This window comes from Sciurus carolinensis, chromosome 11 (genome assembly GCF_902686445.1).
Source record: "Sciurus carolinensis chromosome 11, mSciCar1.2, whole genome shotgun sequence".
In the NCBI taxonomy this organism is placed as follows: domain Eukaryota; kingdom Metazoa; phylum Chordata; class Mammalia; order Rodentia; family Sciuridae; genus Sciurus; species Sciurus carolinensis.
In genome coordinates this window covers 30,945,203-30,957,013 of record NC_062223.1, presented here as the reverse complement: position 1 = coordinate 30,957,013, position 11,811 = coordinate 30,945,203, and the positions used below count along the sequence as shown (strand labels likewise).

Genomic DNA, 11,811 nt, shown 5'->3' with positions numbered 1-11,811 from the left:
AGCAATCACTGAAAAAAAAAAAAAAAAAAAACAACCTGAGTGTTTATGTTTGAGGAGAACAGAGTACCTCCTGCTGCTACTCCTCACTGGGCCATCCTTATCCTGCAGATGAAGAAAGCAAGGCTTGTGGAAGTCAGCAGGGTGGCCATGTGACATAGTACACTAAGAAGGCAGACAAGAATATGATCCACTTTCCACTTCCTGAACTAGAGCTCCTTGAACTCACAAAGGTTTTTGCAATAAAGATCTTAGTTTTGGGGCAAGGAGGGAGAGGCTTTTGTAATGTGGGGCCTTCAGGACCCCTGTGAATGCTCTGGGCTTTGTGTAAGGGATGGAGCTGAGGCAGATCATAGATTACCAAGCACATCCTCATTCAGGTCATGATATAAACTACATTTAACTTTAAAGCTCCTACAAAAATACCTGGCAAGGCAAGCCATGTTTCCACTACAGCTTCATCTTGGTTGTCGTAGCAATCCTCCTGAAGTACCACATAATGTGATTTTCTCTTCTCTGATAATGGAATATAAGAGGTAAAAATTTGAGTTATGTGATAAAACACTGACTCCACAAAGCACTGTTATAAAATTATAGCATAGCTTCCAAGGTTTCAGGATTTCTTTCCCATGGGAGGAATAACGGTTCCTACCTGGTGTGGTATCATCCAGTTTACATGAGGTAATACACCTGTCATACCTGGCACAGTGCCCAGCAAGGAAATCAACCTGCAAGCTAATTGCTTAGTTGTCATAATTATGTTCAGGAATCTTTTGCCACATTTAGGGGACAGAGAAACTAAAAGAAAAGATTTAGGTTAAATTTTCATCATTAAACAATATGTTAGTTGGGCATTATATAATCACCACTTTTAGGTATATTTGATCATTCAAAATTTAGAAGTAAAATACAAAATTACAAAAGCAATACCATATTTGTTTTAATCTGATTTTTTTTTTGCTGCTGTGACTAAAAGACCTGACAAGAACAATTAGAGGAGGAAAAGATTATTTGGGGGTTAACAGTTTCAGCAAGTCTCAGTCCATAGATGGCTGACTCCATTCTCTGGAGCCCAAGGTGAGGTAGAACATCATGGCAGAAGAAGTTGGCAGAAGAAAGCAGATTAGGACATGGCCACCAGAAAACACACACACACACACACACACACAGAGAGAGAGAGAGAGAGAGAGAGAGAGAGAGAGAGAGAGAGAGAGAGAGAGAAACATTGCAGACCAGAGAAAAAATAGAAACCATAAGGTAAGATCTCAGGAACCACAGCCTTCTCCAGCCACACCCTATCTGCCTACAGTTACCACTCAGTTAATCCCTATCAGGTAATTAATGAACTGATTAGATCAAAACTCCCAGAACCAAACATTTCACCTTTTGGTCATCACCTCATATGTGAACCATAGCAATATGATTTTGAAAAAGAGCACAAGAAGAATAATTCATTGCACTAGGTTGTTTTAAAGAAAAAACAGGATAATTGCTCCATCTCTAACAGAAAGCATACTGATGTTGGAGCATACTGAGTCTGGAGTGAGAATATGCAGTCCACATTTTGACTGAACTATTGTGAGCTATGCAATCTTGGCTAAGTTTCCTAAACTCTGTTGGAGTTAGCATCTTCACCTGAAAGATAAAGCTAATCATAACATTATTCTAGTGCTTGGAATCAGGTAGGTGGCCAAAAATTTAGGCTACTATTAATAAGAATCTTTAAGTTATTAGAAGAAAGAAGGAAAAACAATTAAACATGGAAGAATAATTTGAAAACACAGAAGACATGAGGTAAACTTTCACTAATGAAGTATGCATCTGTAAATTCTATATTTAGCACATTTTCCCAAAAGTCAAATTCTTGGTTGACGGACAAATGAATAACAAATAGACAAGTTCCTGGGGTCCTAGAAATCAACTATGAAGTCAACTAATAATGAACTATAAATCATATGTTGCTTTTTTGTAGGTGCCCCAGCTTTCAAGAAAAGCTCATATACACACCAGGTAGATGGGAAAGCAGAACAATGTGACAGAATTCATCCTTTTGGGTCTTACCTAGAACCAGGAGCTGAGGAAAATATTTTCTGCTGTATTCCTAATCATGTATGTGATCACAGTGCTGAGAAATCTACTCACTGTGGTGACCATGATTACAAGTCAGAGTCTGAGGTCACCTATGTACTTTTTTCTCACCTTCCTGTCCTTTCTGGATGTCACCTACTCTTCAGTCATTGTCCCCAAGTTGACTGTGGACTCCGTCTCTGAGAGTACTGCCATCTCCCTCCAGGCCGCATGACCCAGCTCTTTGCAGAGCATTTCTTTGGAGGTGTGGGGATCATCCTGCTCACCATGATGGTGCTGTGCCCAAAGGCTCGAGACCCTGCAAAGACCACCTGAGACCACGATCAATGCAAGCAACAAAGTCACTTATTAGCAAGCTCGAGCCTGGTCCTCTGTGTCCTCAACTGGTGACTCTAAGAGGCCCTGAGTCCTCATTAGCAGGGTTTGCTCTTGGGTCAGCACCCCTGGCCTTCACAGATAAGATGTGAGATGGAAAATTCTTTACCACTTTCAGGAGGCTGGGGGCAGTTTGGGGAAGCCTGTGTTTATACAGGTGTGGGCTCCCTCTATCTTTCATTCCCCCCTCTCCAAGAGCATTTAGAGAGCCAATCTTGGTTCTCTATTGTTTTAACCCTTGCTGCTGCTTCATGGGCTGATATTGGGCCCTTAGCACCATTAGCTGTACTGTATTTATTCTATCCTTAACAAAAGCAATTAACTTATTTACTATACAAGGTCTTATAGTTAAGGCTAGTAGCAACAATAATAGGGGTCCCACTATAGCAGACATCAGAGTAGTTAACCAAGGGGAAAAATTGAACCAGGATTCAAACCAGATCTGACTAGCTTCCCGTTCTTTCTTTCTGTTTCCTAGTCCTTCTCTGACTTTTGCCATGGATTTCCTCACTACTCCAGAATGATTAGCATAAAACCAACATTCTTCTCCCAGGGCTGCACATAGACCTCCTTGCTTACAGTCTTTAAAGGCAGGTAAATTTGGTAATCAATGAGCTTAGAAGATCCCTAACATTCTACTCTCCCAGGGGCAGTCTCCAACTTCCAGAGGCAGACGGCCTTCACACGGAATTCATTTCCTCAATTTGACCCAATCCCATATTTCTATACTAACTGCCTGTCCCCAATTCTGACTTCATTTACCCCTCTAATACTAGGAACTCCTTCACTGCTGTAGGGAAAATGGGTGATGACCAATCTGGCATCTTCGAGCTGGAAGTGGGCAGCGTGGGGCAAGCAGTTTGGAGTTCCCTTTTAGAAATCGGGTCAACTGAGGGGTCCAAGGTAGAAGTCTGGTTGGGGAAGAACAGGCTGTAAAGGCATCTGGGGGTGGGTGCTTCTATGAGAGAAGAACAAAAAGACATGAGTACTGAAATGAGATTGATACAATATAAATGTTGCAGAATCTGGAACATGCCAATGAATATCATAAAGATGACAGAAGTCAATAATTCCTCACCAGGGGGTGGAAGAACTGAGAAGTTGTTCCCATAACAAGGCCTAGCAAAGGCTGGAGGTGACAAGGCCCTTATTTGGGTACTTTAACATTGTCCAGGTTATCAGGAATGTAAAAACAATATTTAACTCTTAATGTCATTAAGGTCCCCAGAAAATATAGTTAAGCTACTTAATGTCATCTGATTTTTATACAGTATCCCTTTATTGGTATAGCCTGTGTTAAGTAGAGATCTCTATATTTCTGTTACTTAGGGCTAGATAATCATACTAGCAAACATAGATAAAGCCTACCTGTGACTGTAGGCCTTAAACTGACTAAAATATTCTGACTCTGGCAGTTTCCCTTGATAGTTATCAGGCACATTTGCCTAAGAATCTTTCTTTTGTAGCTTCTACTCTTAATTTTAGCGGGTTAACACAAGTGTACATCTTAAGTTATTTTAACTATTATTTCTTTTAAATGCCCAAGAATGTCTATATTTTGGTTTTAACTGTTTTGCTGGGTGTCCAAGATCAAGCTGGTCAAATTAACCTGGTTCCTGTCTTGTTAAAGAGTCAGCTGAGTTTCCACAGGGGTCACTCATAGAGAACTTAAGAGCAGCTTCTTAGCTCCATTAGTGCCATTGGTTAGGCAGGGTCTTCTCGAAGAGGTGGCTTTCCTTGAAAGCATTAGGGTGTCTCCCTTTATCCATGACCCTCCTCCGCAGCAGATGCACTGAGTGATTTTTATTCTCTAGTATCAAAAATCTCCTTGATCGGGAGGTTGTGTGACCCAGAGTTGCAGGGCTCCTTAGAGAAGTTCTTTTATTCCCTGGGTTCAGGCTGACTTTGAGGGCAAGATAGTGTTTTTTTTTTTTTTTTTTTCTCTTGGCCTCTATATTTAATTCCAATTTCTAAGTTTGATCTTAATCATCCAGCAAGCCAGTCTCACCAGTCATAAAGTAAGAGTACTGGACTTTAACTTTAATGTCCATAACTTTACAGTCATTTACCCTTTTATTAAAGTACTACCACATACTATCTGTTTTGAAGGTGATGGCCTATTATCACAAGTTACCTAGGTTGTATGTTCTGGAAGCAGCTACTTCTGCAAAACAGTAACAGGAAACAGTTTTACAAAATGAAATTAACAAGAGTAAAAACATATTTAGCTTGTATAATAATTATCTTGAATTTTGGCTGAGTTCTACATTATATACCTTGTTTGAGATCACAGTAATCTTTACAGCAAACATCAAACTTTTGAGCACAACTTTAAATGAGTTAAAGTCTGGCTTTCTTTGGAGCCATTCTAACATGTAGCAGGGTGAGGCAGAACCTTATCTCAGGTAAGGCAGTGGTCTTCATAAGTCTTAAGTAAAATGTTCTAATCCTAAAGGTAATTTTTGCCCCTTTTGCCATAACCAGCATGACCAAATTTTCAAGTTCAGTGGGGGTCAAAGGAGTATTAGAAAATAAAGGTTTATAAACACAGATTTTGAAAATTAAGCTGAGATCAGATGGAGCTCTTTTCTCTGATGGAAATGCAGACCTAAAGAGTTATGTTAGCAATTTTTATACTTGTCTTATTATTAGGTTAAAGAGTATGTAAGCATTATTCTTTGTTTTCAGGAGAGTTACACAGACTAGAACATCTGCATAACTTTTTCCCACAACTGCAATGTTAGGAATTCTGTGTAGCTCTCAAAGAAGTCCACTGTCCAAAGTTACTGTAAGGTGGGCAGGAACTAGAGAAGGGAACTGATGAAACACTGTTTATCTAGCAAAGCAATTACTTTCTGCCCAAGAGCTGTGTGCCTGAGATAAATGTAAGAGCTGATAGGACTCCTGTACAGAGCCTCTCCAGGGTGGCTACTGCCACAGCAGTTAGGCATCTTGTGCTCCTACACAGGAAATTTACATATATTGATTCCTGAGTCCATATGAAGATTAGTTAACACAGTCTAACATTATATCCAAAACAGGAATCAATCAAAGAAGGGCTGAGAGAGCTTTTAATTTTTCTTTTGTGTAGCAAAATGCTTTCACCTTCTACAATATGAAACTTTAAACAAATCAGACTGTCACTAACTCTTAGATATACATTTGCATTTAAATTTTTATCTCAGTGAAATAAGTAACCAATTTTACATATACCTTACTGATAATATGTCCCATAATAGAACATTAAATGATAGAAATAAATCCCCAATAAAATGTACTCTTTAAGTTTAATATTACCAGTACAGACAAGTTTATTCTGGAGAACAGCAGCTTGACAAATTTCCTGCTTTAAAAACTTGTATACCTGGAAAATATGAATACATTTAATATACAAGGAGTGACCATTGCACAATTACCTTGACACTTTAATCTTACTAAATTTAGTTTTTAAAGAAAAATTTAGACTCTGTAACACAGTACAATACTCTTAACAGTTGTTTAATCATAATTGTATAAACCCCAATTTTTAAGACTAATTGTTTTAAAGAATAAAACTTAATAGATACAAAGTTAAGAGTAAATTAGTGTTTCTAAAAAATCCTTGTCATTTTACCCTGTCATTTTACCATATTGGTTAAATTTTGGCTTATTTCAGAACATTAGTATTTCACCTTAGGAAAAACCTTAAATAGCTTCAACTGTCTCATATACATACAACCAACTTAGTTACACACAAACTTGTTGAAACTTGCCCTTCACTTACACACAGACCTTCTTAGCACTTACTTAGACCCTCATGTATTCCATCACACAGGTACTTTCTTACCCAGAAACATTTTCTTTTCCTTTTTCTTAAATACATTTCCAAACCCAGAACCTTTTATTTTCTCTTTCCTATCTGTTGACCCCTTTTTGTCCACATTCTGAAACAACTCTTATAAAATTTCTGAATTTAGATAAATCACTCTATTTTAACAAGATAAAATACTTTGTTGTTTATAGTGCTCTAACTGATACACAGTGAGAGGGGAGATGGTAACTCTAAATCCAAATCTAAGATCTCCTTGGAGATTTGCAGAACTGCAGGGGGAGCATGGGGAAGTGGTAAGGGAGCAGATGGAACTCTCACCCTCTGGGTTGAGGTTTTATCTGTTAGAACATAACTCTTAATAACCTTGTTTTTAGTAATGACACAAAGCGATTTTAAACACTTTTTAATTTACCTATCCATGAAACCACCAATAATGTTTAAGTATGTTACTCCATGGAATTTAAGGAGTTAAAAGTACTTGATGTTATTTAACAATTAGCATTTTAACTTTGCAAATTAATCAGATGTCAACAACAAACACATTTGAGTAATCCTATACATGTTAAATCTAATTCACTTATTCTGTAAAAACCAAGATATCAGACACGTGTCCTGAACAGTATTTGCTGTCTCTTTCCTGTTGAAGAAAAGTCCTAGAAACAATTGATATTAGACATTGTTTAACATCAACATTCCATTAGTTTGACCACCTAGAGACTTGTGAGTTATTTCTAAAGACATTTTACTTTTATTAGTTTACCCAATTTAAATCGACCCCTTTTAAATCATGTGAATAAAAGTATTTGGATCCATTTTTAAATTTTAATTTTAGGAGTGCTCAGTTTTGGTACAGACAAAAGATGACATTAGCACAACATACAAATAATACAAAATCAAAGGCCTTGTAACTTTATAGGTGAATCTGCATTGCAATGTAACAGATGTTCAAAAATTCTAGTTGAATAAAAAAATAGAACTGATTAAAAAGAAAAAAATCATTAACCTAGGTATGCAGGATCAAAATTATGAGCTCAAAATAGAGCATTAAAGAAAAACAAAACAAAACAAGAATCCTAGAAAATGAGTTAGTTCTGTGTAGCAGCCCAGGAGTTTAAAACAGACATCTTTTTTTTTCTTTTCTTCAGGTCACCCCCTCTTTCCCGCTGAGACTGCTGCAGTTTACATTCCAATACAGGCTTCCACAAGGCCAGACAGGGGGGAGGGGAGGATCACCTAGGACTTTTTAACCCTTTTTCTTCCTGGTTGAGAAATCAGTTTAGGTTTGAATGCAGAAAATCAAAAAATATTATTTCTTACTACTTTTGAGGAATGGAGCTGCTGAGCTCTCTGCCTAGGGGAATTGGAGTAAACAAATCTCTCAGGAACAAGGAGAAGGACTGTAAAGTACCCTGCAATGAGTATCCCTAAGCCTAAGATCGGATTAACGCAATGAAGAATTTAATATGAGACAAGAGTAATGACCATACTTTACAATACACAGACAGACATATAGCACGCTAAATCAGAAATTGGCTAGCTGGTATTTTGTCAACAAAAACAAACAATTTCCTATTGTGGCAAAGAGTTGCCCAGATGCAACACAAAGGCTGCCCAGATGGGACAAAGAGTTACCCAGATGTGACAGAGTCGCCCATATGCAGCACAAAAGCTGCCCAGATGCAACAGAAAAGCTTCCCAGATGCAACACAAAGGCTGCCCAGATGTGACAGTCATCCAGATGCAACAGAGTCACCCAGATGCAGCACAAAAGCTTTCCAGATGTGACAGAGTCATCCAGATGTGACAGAATCACCCAGATACAGCACAAAAACTTCCCAGATGTGACAGAGTCACCCGATGGGTCGAGGTGACGTCTCCCGAGACCCTGCTGGGGTCCTATAGCGTGTCCGCCAGGACTATACCAGCCCAGAACCAGAACCTGCAGGCAATCCAGACCAGAAAACACATGGCAATGCCTTAGTCACTGGCCGAAGGTGTCACTTATGACTCTATGATCAGGTGTCTGGGTGGGCTTGGGGCATATGTTGTGCCCAAAGGCTTGAGACCCCACAAAGACCACCAGAGACCATGATCAATGCAAGCAACAAAGAGTCATTTATTAGCAAGCTTGAGCCTGGTCCTCTGCGTCCTCAACCGGTGATGCTAAGTGGCCCCGAGCCCTCATTAGCAGGGTTTGCTCTTGGGTCAGTCCCCCTGGCCTTCACAGATAAGATGAAAGATGGAAAATTCTTTACCACTTTCAGGAGGCTGGGGGCAGTTTGGGGAAGCCTGTGTTTATTCAGGTGCGGGCTCCCTCTATCTTTCAATGGCCTGTGACACCTATGTGGCCATCTGCAAGTCCCTGCACTAGAGCAGCATAATGAGACCTCGAGTGTGCTGCCTGATGGTGGGAGGGGCCTGGGTGGGGGGATCCATGCACACAAGAATACAACTTCTCTTCATGTACAGAATACCCTTCTGTGGCCCCAATGTCATCCATCACTTTATGTGTGACTTGTTTCACTTACTGACAATTGCCTGCATGGACACTTGGACTCTAGGTCTCTTAGTTATCCTCAAAAGTGGGGCAATGTGCATGGCCATCTTCCTTACCCTAATCACCTCCTACATGGCCATCCTCTGCTCTCTGAAGTCTTACGGCAGTGAAGGGAAATGCAAAGCCCTCTCCACCTGTGGCTTCCACCTCACGGTGGTCATGTTGTTCTTCATGCCATGTATTTTCTTGTATGTGAGGCCTGTGACTATTTACCCCATAGACAAGGTGATGGCCATGTCCAATTCAATCATCATACCCATGCTGAATGCCTTGATCTACACACTGAGGAACACAAGGTGAAAACTGCCAGGAAGAAACTTTGGATGAAGCAGGAGACTTCAGTTGGCAGCTAACTGTCATGTTAAGAACCTGTGACTGTTTCTCAGAAGAACTAGTGGTTCTTTCAGAAATGGGTGAGAATTAAGCTGTCCATTCTCCCCAGGGAACTTAGAAATTTTAAAAAGTTTAAAAATCTGTGTTGTAACTTATGATGTGAGCAACATGGAGTTTGTGATGCCCTCTTGCTTGATGTCCTGCTTTGTTCCCCATCACGTTAGTATCCCTTCCTACTGCCCTGGAATTCTCTGATCCATCTTGCTACTGCCTCTACCTCTCCAAGCACATTGTGAGCCCTCTCCTCTCTCAAATAGCTGTTCAACACTTTTCTCTCCTTAGGGTTTTGCTTCTCTGTCTGAAATGAACCCTCATCTTCCTCCGGTTGTCATTTCTCTCTGATTTCTGTCATCTGTTAAGAAATTAAACCTTATCTTCCTTGAGAAGCCAATCCCCGTGGTTCAGTTGAAGAAGTCTTCCCTCCTGCCCTGCTTCTCCAACCCAACACCTTCATTGCATCAGTAACTCTGATCAAAAGTAAAAATACCTTGTATGACCATGGTTGACTTTCACTATTTTCTATCTTTCCACATCCCTGCCCTAGGACTGGACATCCATGAGAGATGAACTTTGCATTTGTTTATTCTTGGTCCCCTATTAGTTTTTTTTTTCTTGTTGTTGCTTGTTCTTTTTTTGTTTGTGTTTGTGTGTGTGTTTGTTTTTCACCAAGGATTGAACCCAGAGATGCTAAACCACTGAGCCACATATCCAGCCTTTTTTATTATTGTGTTGTTTTTGAGACAGGGACTTACTAAGTTGTTTAGGGCCTCGCTAAGTGTTGAGGCTCACTTTGAACTTACAACCCTTCTGTCTCACCGTCCTGATCTACTGGGATTACAGGCATGTACCACAACACCTGGCCTGACTAGATTTCTAATAGGTACCTAATAAATGTTTATAAAAGACAAGAACCATTTTAAAAATAACAAAATGCATATAGTTAGGGGGAAAAGAAGATAATCTTAAATAACTATAAAGTAAACAGAGAAACCAATAGAACAAGTTTATGGAAGTGGAAGGCTATCATTTTGGAAACTACTTCATATTGAGTAAGTCTGAGAAGGATTCTATTAACAGGTTCAGCTGATTTTTTATTCTATTGAGAGTTCATCAAGACAAGCCATTAAAGTTTGATACCAGGATTACCTAGTCAGGAAAACTTGCAACTATAAAATAAAAAATGTAAAACTAAAGCTAATGTTATACTTTTTATTCTATTGATCTTTATACAGTCATTAATCCTTTCAGATTACAAAGTATAAATGTAAGAACTTTATTCCTTTGTAATATTCACATTATTGTAATAATATAAAACCACCTTATGGTTTTCATAAAAATCAAACTAATCACATTTTTGTGAATTTTGTCTTTGCTGTTAATAAATGGAAAAAAATAAGCATAAAGTTGTACTATACTCTGAAGTATTCAAGAAGGTATTCTGAAGTGAGCTCTACAATTGAAAGTTAAGAGAAAAATGGAAGTTCAATACAAAACCTTTGCAGAACATGGAAAGACATTGCTCAACTCTTCTATAGCACACCATATCCTGAAAGAATGTTTGGATCACTTTAAAGCAGTAACAATAGCCTGCATTTCTCAAGGGTTTCAAGAAGGGCTGAACACAGATGTACTGACAATACCTTACCTGCATTTGACATTCCTCTTCTCTCCGTTCTCTAAATGGATCCTTATATTCAACTCACTGATCTTATATAGTTCCTTGACAATGCCCCAGTTGTTCCTGTGTCAGAGTCAGAGCTTTCTCTCTCTGGAATTTTTATCCCACTTATCTTCACGTGGCCATCTCCTTTTCATCATTTTTGTCAATCACTGGTGCTCATCATTCCCATTAAACTTACTCACTTCAAATAGGTAGGACTTGCTGTGTGAAAACCCAAATTCCTTTTCTCCTATGGTGAAAGTGAGAAAGTCTTTTGATATCATAGTCAGGCCTGGAGGCCAGGGTAGTCTTAGGAGGCAAGACGCTGTTCTCATTCTGTAGCCCCATTCTGCTTATTCAGGTACTAACCTTCTACCTTCTAAGGCAGTGGTATCCTCTGACTCACAGGTGGAGTAAGGAGATGGAGACTGATTCTTGCAGTGTGCCCCAAAATAGCGTGATTAATTGCCACCCTCTTGGGCCTACATCACCCCTCTGTCACCCAGCTATTTGAAGTGACCGGTGCTGAAATTACTTCAAAATTATCCTTTTCTATTATCTGTTGACACCATAGTAATGATTCTTTCTAATTCTTTCCTAAATCCTGAGGGTTATTTGTTAATTAATTTATTTTGAAAAGTATCCTCAAACCTAAATGTAGAGATAGGGAACTATAAATGACCCTTTTCACAATAAAGATCACCAAATGACTTTACTGGAGATGCCTTGGGTATTTTATGAGATCACCTTGACTTCTTCCTCTAACCCAGTCAGAAACTGTTCTTCAAATGTTGTTTTCCTCCACCAACATCTCTGCTTTCCTCTTCACCTCTAAAATTTGTCCTTGTTCAATTTGCTTAGAAGTTTTCTGTTTTCAGATAACTTTAAGTTTACAAAAATTTGTCTCTAAAAGGTATCTTTACGGGGGAT

At 39.0% G+C, this 11,811-nt stretch overlaps 1 pseudogene; it reads left to right on the top strand.

Annotated features, from left to right (window-relative positions):
- The first annotated feature begins 2,011 nt into the window (after nucleotides 1-2,011).
- On the top strand, nucleotides 2,012-9,181 carry LOC124959434 (olfactory receptor 4C6-like; annotated as a pseudogene).
- The last annotated feature ends 2,630 nt before the right edge of the window (nucleotides 9,182-11,811 follow it).